The following is a 6,000-nucleotide window of genomic DNA, read 5'->3' as shown; positions in this document are numbered from 1 at the left end:
TGTTTATGATCTTTTCTAATTGCTAATGAGCTTCTGGTACGTGACAACTTGATCACTGGAATTTTTAAAGGTATATTTAATGATATGGCAGCTTCATTTCCATTCTTTTTAAAATGGTGGATTAGAAGGGCATCTGGATGGCTCAGTTGGTTGAGCATCCAACTCTTGATTTCAGCTCAGGTCATGATCCCAGAATCAGGGGATCCAGCCCTGCATCAGGCTCGCACTGAGTATGGAGCCAGCTTAAGATTCTCTCTGTCTCTGTCTCTGCTCCTCTCCCTCCCTCTTTCTCCTTCTCTCTCAAATCAAAAAATTGAAAATAAAAAATAAAATAAATGGTTGCTTAGTCTGACAATTCTAACTAAAAATATGTACAAATTATGGGATATTCAACAAGACACTCATTTTTCAATGAATATTTGAACTTTCAAGATGTAAAGGAATACAACATTAAGATTGAACCCTGATATGAACTATGGGCTCCAGGTGATAATGATGTGTTACTTTCAGTTCATCAATTACAATAAAATCCTCTAGTGGAGGATATTGATAATGGGGTATGGTGTGCAAGTGTGGGGACTAGAGCATATGGAAAATATCTGTACCTTCTGTTCAGTTTTGTTGTATAACTAAAACCACTCTAAAAAATGAAATTGATTACATAGGATATAAAGGAAATCTTTAGAGATCACACACTACAAAGGAACTGAAAAATCACAATGGAGAGTTCATGCTAATTATATTGCTCTACTGAGGAAATTTGCCAGTTGAAGTAATGAAGACGCTTGAATCTTAATAATTACACGGCGATGGGAAAAAGGGCCGTAAGCCTGCCAAGATGGAAAGCTAGAATGGAGACACACTCAACACACATAATCCTAAACTCCTCTAAATACTATTCTTCCTGAAAAGAAATATTAAAAATTTAAGTCTCAGCTGGGCTCTAAGCAAAAGAAAAGGATCTCCTAAGAATTTTGATCTATGGGCATACCTTCAGATGCATTGGAAATTCTAATGTATACCACCTTAATGACTAAAGAAACACAAAACAAAAAATAACTCAACTTAAAGCAGACTTATTTTTAGGTCTACTCAAAGCACTTTCAAGTAATTGTGGGGTAGCTGATAACAGTGAATGCCAGTTCTCTCAGAATAAATACAGTGATGTAGGTTTCAAGGATTCTCACAGATGAAGCTCTGTCAAGAATAAGCTCACAATCCAAAATTATAAAACACAAAGAGAAATGAATCATGATGAACAAAGGTCAGTAGCACTGGACACCAAAGGATTTGTGATAACGCAGTTAAGTTTTAGGTCCAAAAAATACGTATCATTCTTAAGAACCTTGACAAAAACTCTGATGCTAAATAAATAAATAAAACATGTTTTGAAATTTATCAACACATTTCTCCAAAATCAAAATCCAAACATGGAAATGGAAACATGAAAACACCTAGAGCTGATCAATACCAAAAGAGTATCTCTGAAAATATGACGGTTATTATTAGAGTCAAACAGTGGAAACATTATATGAAATTATATACTAACCCAAGGACATACACTAATCCAAAAAAGTAGAAAAAAGAAAATCATGAAGATTAGAGCAGAGATAAATTGGAAAGAATCAACATAGCCAAAAGTTAGTTCTTTATAAAGATTGAGAAAATGAATCAACTGGCAAAAGAGAGAGGGGAGGGGGCAGAGAGAAACAGCACAAGCATCTTAGTATTAAGAATCAAAAAAGGTGAAACAAGCACAGAGAAAGTAGAAATTATAAAAATATAAAGATAATACAATACAGGGATGAACTTGATAATTTGAGATTTTACTTCAAATAACAGATCTCCTTAAAATATAACTTGTTAAAAATGTACCAAGAAGAAACGGACACCTGAAAGGGACTTATAAGCGGAAGTTAAATTAACTGTAAAATATACACACACATATCAATTCAACCTCCAGAGCAGGTGGTTTTAGTGTTAGGTTCTACCACACTTTCAAGGCAAAGTATACTGCTAATACAGAGTGTCTTAGGTAATAGGTGCCTGGGTGGCTCAGTCGGTTAAGTGACTGACTCTTGATTTAGGCTCAGGTTATGATCTCATGGTTCCTGAGTTTGAGCCCCACATAGGGTGCCATGCTATGACAGTGCAGAGCCTGCTTGGGATTCTCTCTCTCTCCCTCTCTCTTTTCCTCTCTCTCTGCCTCTCCTGTGTGCTCTCTTTCTCTCAAAACAAATAAGTAAACTTAAAAAAAAATCTTGGAAAATAAAGAGTTAACACTGAATAACTTATTGTATAAAGATTAATAACATTGACATCAAAGCTTCATAAGACCAGCCTAAGAATCACTAGTGGTCAGGGGCGCCTGGGTGGCTCATTCGGTTGAGCGGCCGACTTCAGCTCAGGTCATGATCTCACAGTCCGTGAGTTCGAGCCCCGCGTCGGGCTCTGTGCTGACAGCTCAGAGCCTGGAGCCTGTTTCAGATTCTGTGTACCCTCTCTCTGACCCTCCCCCGTTCATGCTCTGTCTCTCTCTGTCTCAAAAATAAATAAACATTAAAAAAATTTAAAAAAAAAGAATCACTAGTGGTCAGTGTCTTTATTAATGAATATGCATTCAAATATTTTAAAATATGAACAAAACTGAATTTATCAACTAATATGCAAATATGTGAATTTATATAGACAACTTTGTGTTCAGCATAAGAATTCAATGATGTGTATGTATTAAATAACCCAGTACTGAAATTTACCACATTAACAGATAAAAGGAGGAAAAACCACTGGGCTTCTCAAAGATGCAAAATAATATTTCAATACAATTGAAGTCCCACTGGTGGGATAAACTACTTCATGAATTAGGACAAGCTTTTTACATATACACATATAAACTTCCGACCATTGTCATTCACTGTTACACTTCTTGAAAGAACAATTTACATTTATTCTCTTTGTTTTCTAATAGCCTATTTATTCATTAATACATCTGAGTTTCACTTCTGGTCCATTGTTTTCTATCAAATTATTTATTATTATTATTTTTACGGAAGTACAATTGACACACAACGTTATATTAGTTTCAGATGTACAACATAATTATTGGACAAGTCTATACGTTACGCTGTGCTCACTTGTGTGGCTCACAAGTGGTGGCCATCTGTCACCATCCAACGCTATTACAGTACCATTGACGATATTCCCTATGCTGTGCCTTTCATCCCTGTGACCTATTCATTCTATAACTGGAAGTCTGTACCTTCCATTCCCCTTCACCCAGTTTTGCGTATACTCTCACCCTTTTCCCCTCTAGCCATCATCGGTTTGCTCTCTGTATTATTAATATTTACTTTATATGACTTCTTGGTGGCATTTGACATTATTGGCTATTTCTTCTTTGAAACTCTTCCCTCCTTTTCCATGTCATGCCAGTCTCTTATGCTTTTCTTCCTCAGCGACCAGCCACATTTCTTCTCTACCTGACCTCTACATGTAGGAGCTACTCCCTCTTTCCTTTCTGTGTTCTCACACTAAGCTATGCTGACCCCATGGATTTAAATTTTGTATCTATATGATAATTCCTAAATTTAGGTGTCATGTCATTAGCAAAGTTTATGAATAAAATGAATAGCAAAAATATTATTTGATTTCTAGATTCCAAGAAACATTTAAGTGAAAAAAATTTAAGGATCCAATTTAAACATAACAACAAAGAATATATCCAACCAAATATGTGAAAGAACTTGGCACTGAAAATTTTAAACTTTATTGAGAGAGATTAAAGATGACCTAAATAAATAAAAAATATATATAGCTTGTCACGAATAAAAACACTCAACAGTGAAAGTATGCCAGATTTACCTAAATTCATGTTAAAACTAATTTAATTTCACTCAAAACTCAAACATTTTTTTGTGGAGGGAGGAAAGGGATCAAAATTGCAAGCGTTTCCTATAGAAGAGCAATAAAGCCACGACTGTTCAGAATAAAAAGGTAAAGGACCATGCCTGCCATATATCAAGACTTACGAGGGTCATCTGGGTGGCTCAGATGGTTAAGTGTGGACTTTAACTCTGGTCATGATCTCGCGGTTCATGAGTTCCAGCCCTATGTCGGGCCCTGTGCTCACAGCTTGGAACCTGGAGACTGTGTCAGATTCTATGTCTCCCTCCCCTCTCTCTCTCTCTCAAAAATAAAAAAAAAAATTAAAAATTAAAAAAAAGACAGTATAAATACATAATGGTTAAGATGGTAGGGTCAGTCTGCATAAAGAACACAGTAGAAAGCTTAGCAACAAAACCACACAGATATGCAAGAGATCGCTTATGACAAGATTTTACTGCACATCAGTGGGGAATGGATGGACTATTCAACAAATACTAGTTAGGTATATATTTATTAAATCATTACATATACAACACAGCTACCCACCAGCTGGGGAATGGATACTTCAGTGAACTATTGTTATAAGATAGAATAACACACAGCAGTACAAATAATGAGCTAGTACTCAATATATAAATATGGTCAAATCTTGAATTGAGCACACAAACATCAGTAGGTCATGTGTGGCATGCTATAAGAAATTTAATTCATAAAACTGTGTATGTAGGAAGCTTATGTATACTTTTACGTAAAAGCTTTCTTTTATGTAAAAGTATAAAGTATGGGAATGCTGACATTTTCAAAAAAAAAAAGAAGAAAGAAAAAGAAAACAGTATTATCTGGGGATCACACTGAAAGGGTGGCAAAGGAAATTTCAGCTCATTTTATGTTTAATAATAACTTTCATGCATGAGGTGTTAGGAACACGGATTTTATATTATTCTTCAATCGTAATTGTGACTCTAAAATATTTTAAAAGATCTTCAAGTTAGTTTTTAAAAGAGAAAGAAGAGAGGGAACAAACACACATAGTACTCATAGCAGAGAAAAAGCCGCATTTGTCTAAACCATGAATTTTTTTTTAAATCAGCAGAATGAGAGGAAACGGTGAAAAGAAGTGAACTCTGAAATCAGGAAACCTAGGTTCAAAAGTTAGCTGTTGCAAGTAGTTTTGTCATTAATACAGGTCATTTCTTTGCTGTGGTAAGTTTATTAATTTTTCAAAAGTTTATTAGGTGTTGTGAGAGTTGGGAACCAGGGGTGGGCATTCTCTATTCTCTATTATCCCCAAGTTTTCTTCCAGCCAAATAATTTATGTTTTTTCATGCACTAACTCTTTTCTGGGTACTATAATGGATACAGTAAAAGCCCATCAATGGGATTCTATCACCTACTTAAAAAAAATTAATTTTGTCTGTAAGCCACGTATTCTCATCTCTTATTATTTCGATAGACAATTATAAATATACCATTTATATAGGAAATTTCAGCAAATCAACAGAATCCTGAAAATCTGAAAACTGCCATTAAACCTGTAAAGAAATATAGCTGCAATGTGTTTTTTTTTTTCCTCTGACCAGAAGATTGACTTTTAAAAGTTATTTCTTCTCACCTTTGTAATGTCATCATACTCTTTATTTATATTTTTTCCACTTACTCTGTCATCCCTCAGAAACAATCAGGGATTGAGCTTTATCTAACTGTATAAACATATGCGCCGCATCCCTGAGGCTGAGCGTGTTACAGAAAGAGAATTGCCCTCTCAATAGCAAACCAATTTCCACCTGTTGGGTAGCATTGCGCCTGTGGCGTGTTATTGAACTAAAGGACTTAGGTAGGAAATTTCCAGATTCTAAGTGGATGTTGAATCCTAGTTCAGCGTGGGAGTCTTTTCCACAGGTTGATAACTTAGGCAGATGGCTTTCCCGGAGTTGTCGAGCACTCAGTTAAAAGACATCGTTTCCCTCCCAGGCTACCGAAACTAGCAAAAATTCTAAGAAAGAAAAATAAACCCCACAGATCAACACAGTCACACCCAAGAGTCACTCTAATTAAGAAACAGTTCTTGTGACTTACACTAACATGGAATGGCTAGATCGTATAACCGCAGGTAAA

The sequence above is a fragment of the Prionailurus viverrinus genome, chromosome B2 (assembly GCF_022837055.1).
Source record: "Prionailurus viverrinus isolate Anna chromosome B2, UM_Priviv_1.0, whole genome shotgun sequence".
In the NCBI taxonomy this organism is placed as follows: Eukaryota; Metazoa; Chordata; class Mammalia; order Carnivora; family Felidae; genus Prionailurus; species Prionailurus viverrinus.
This window is presented reverse-complemented; position numbering follows the sequence as displayed.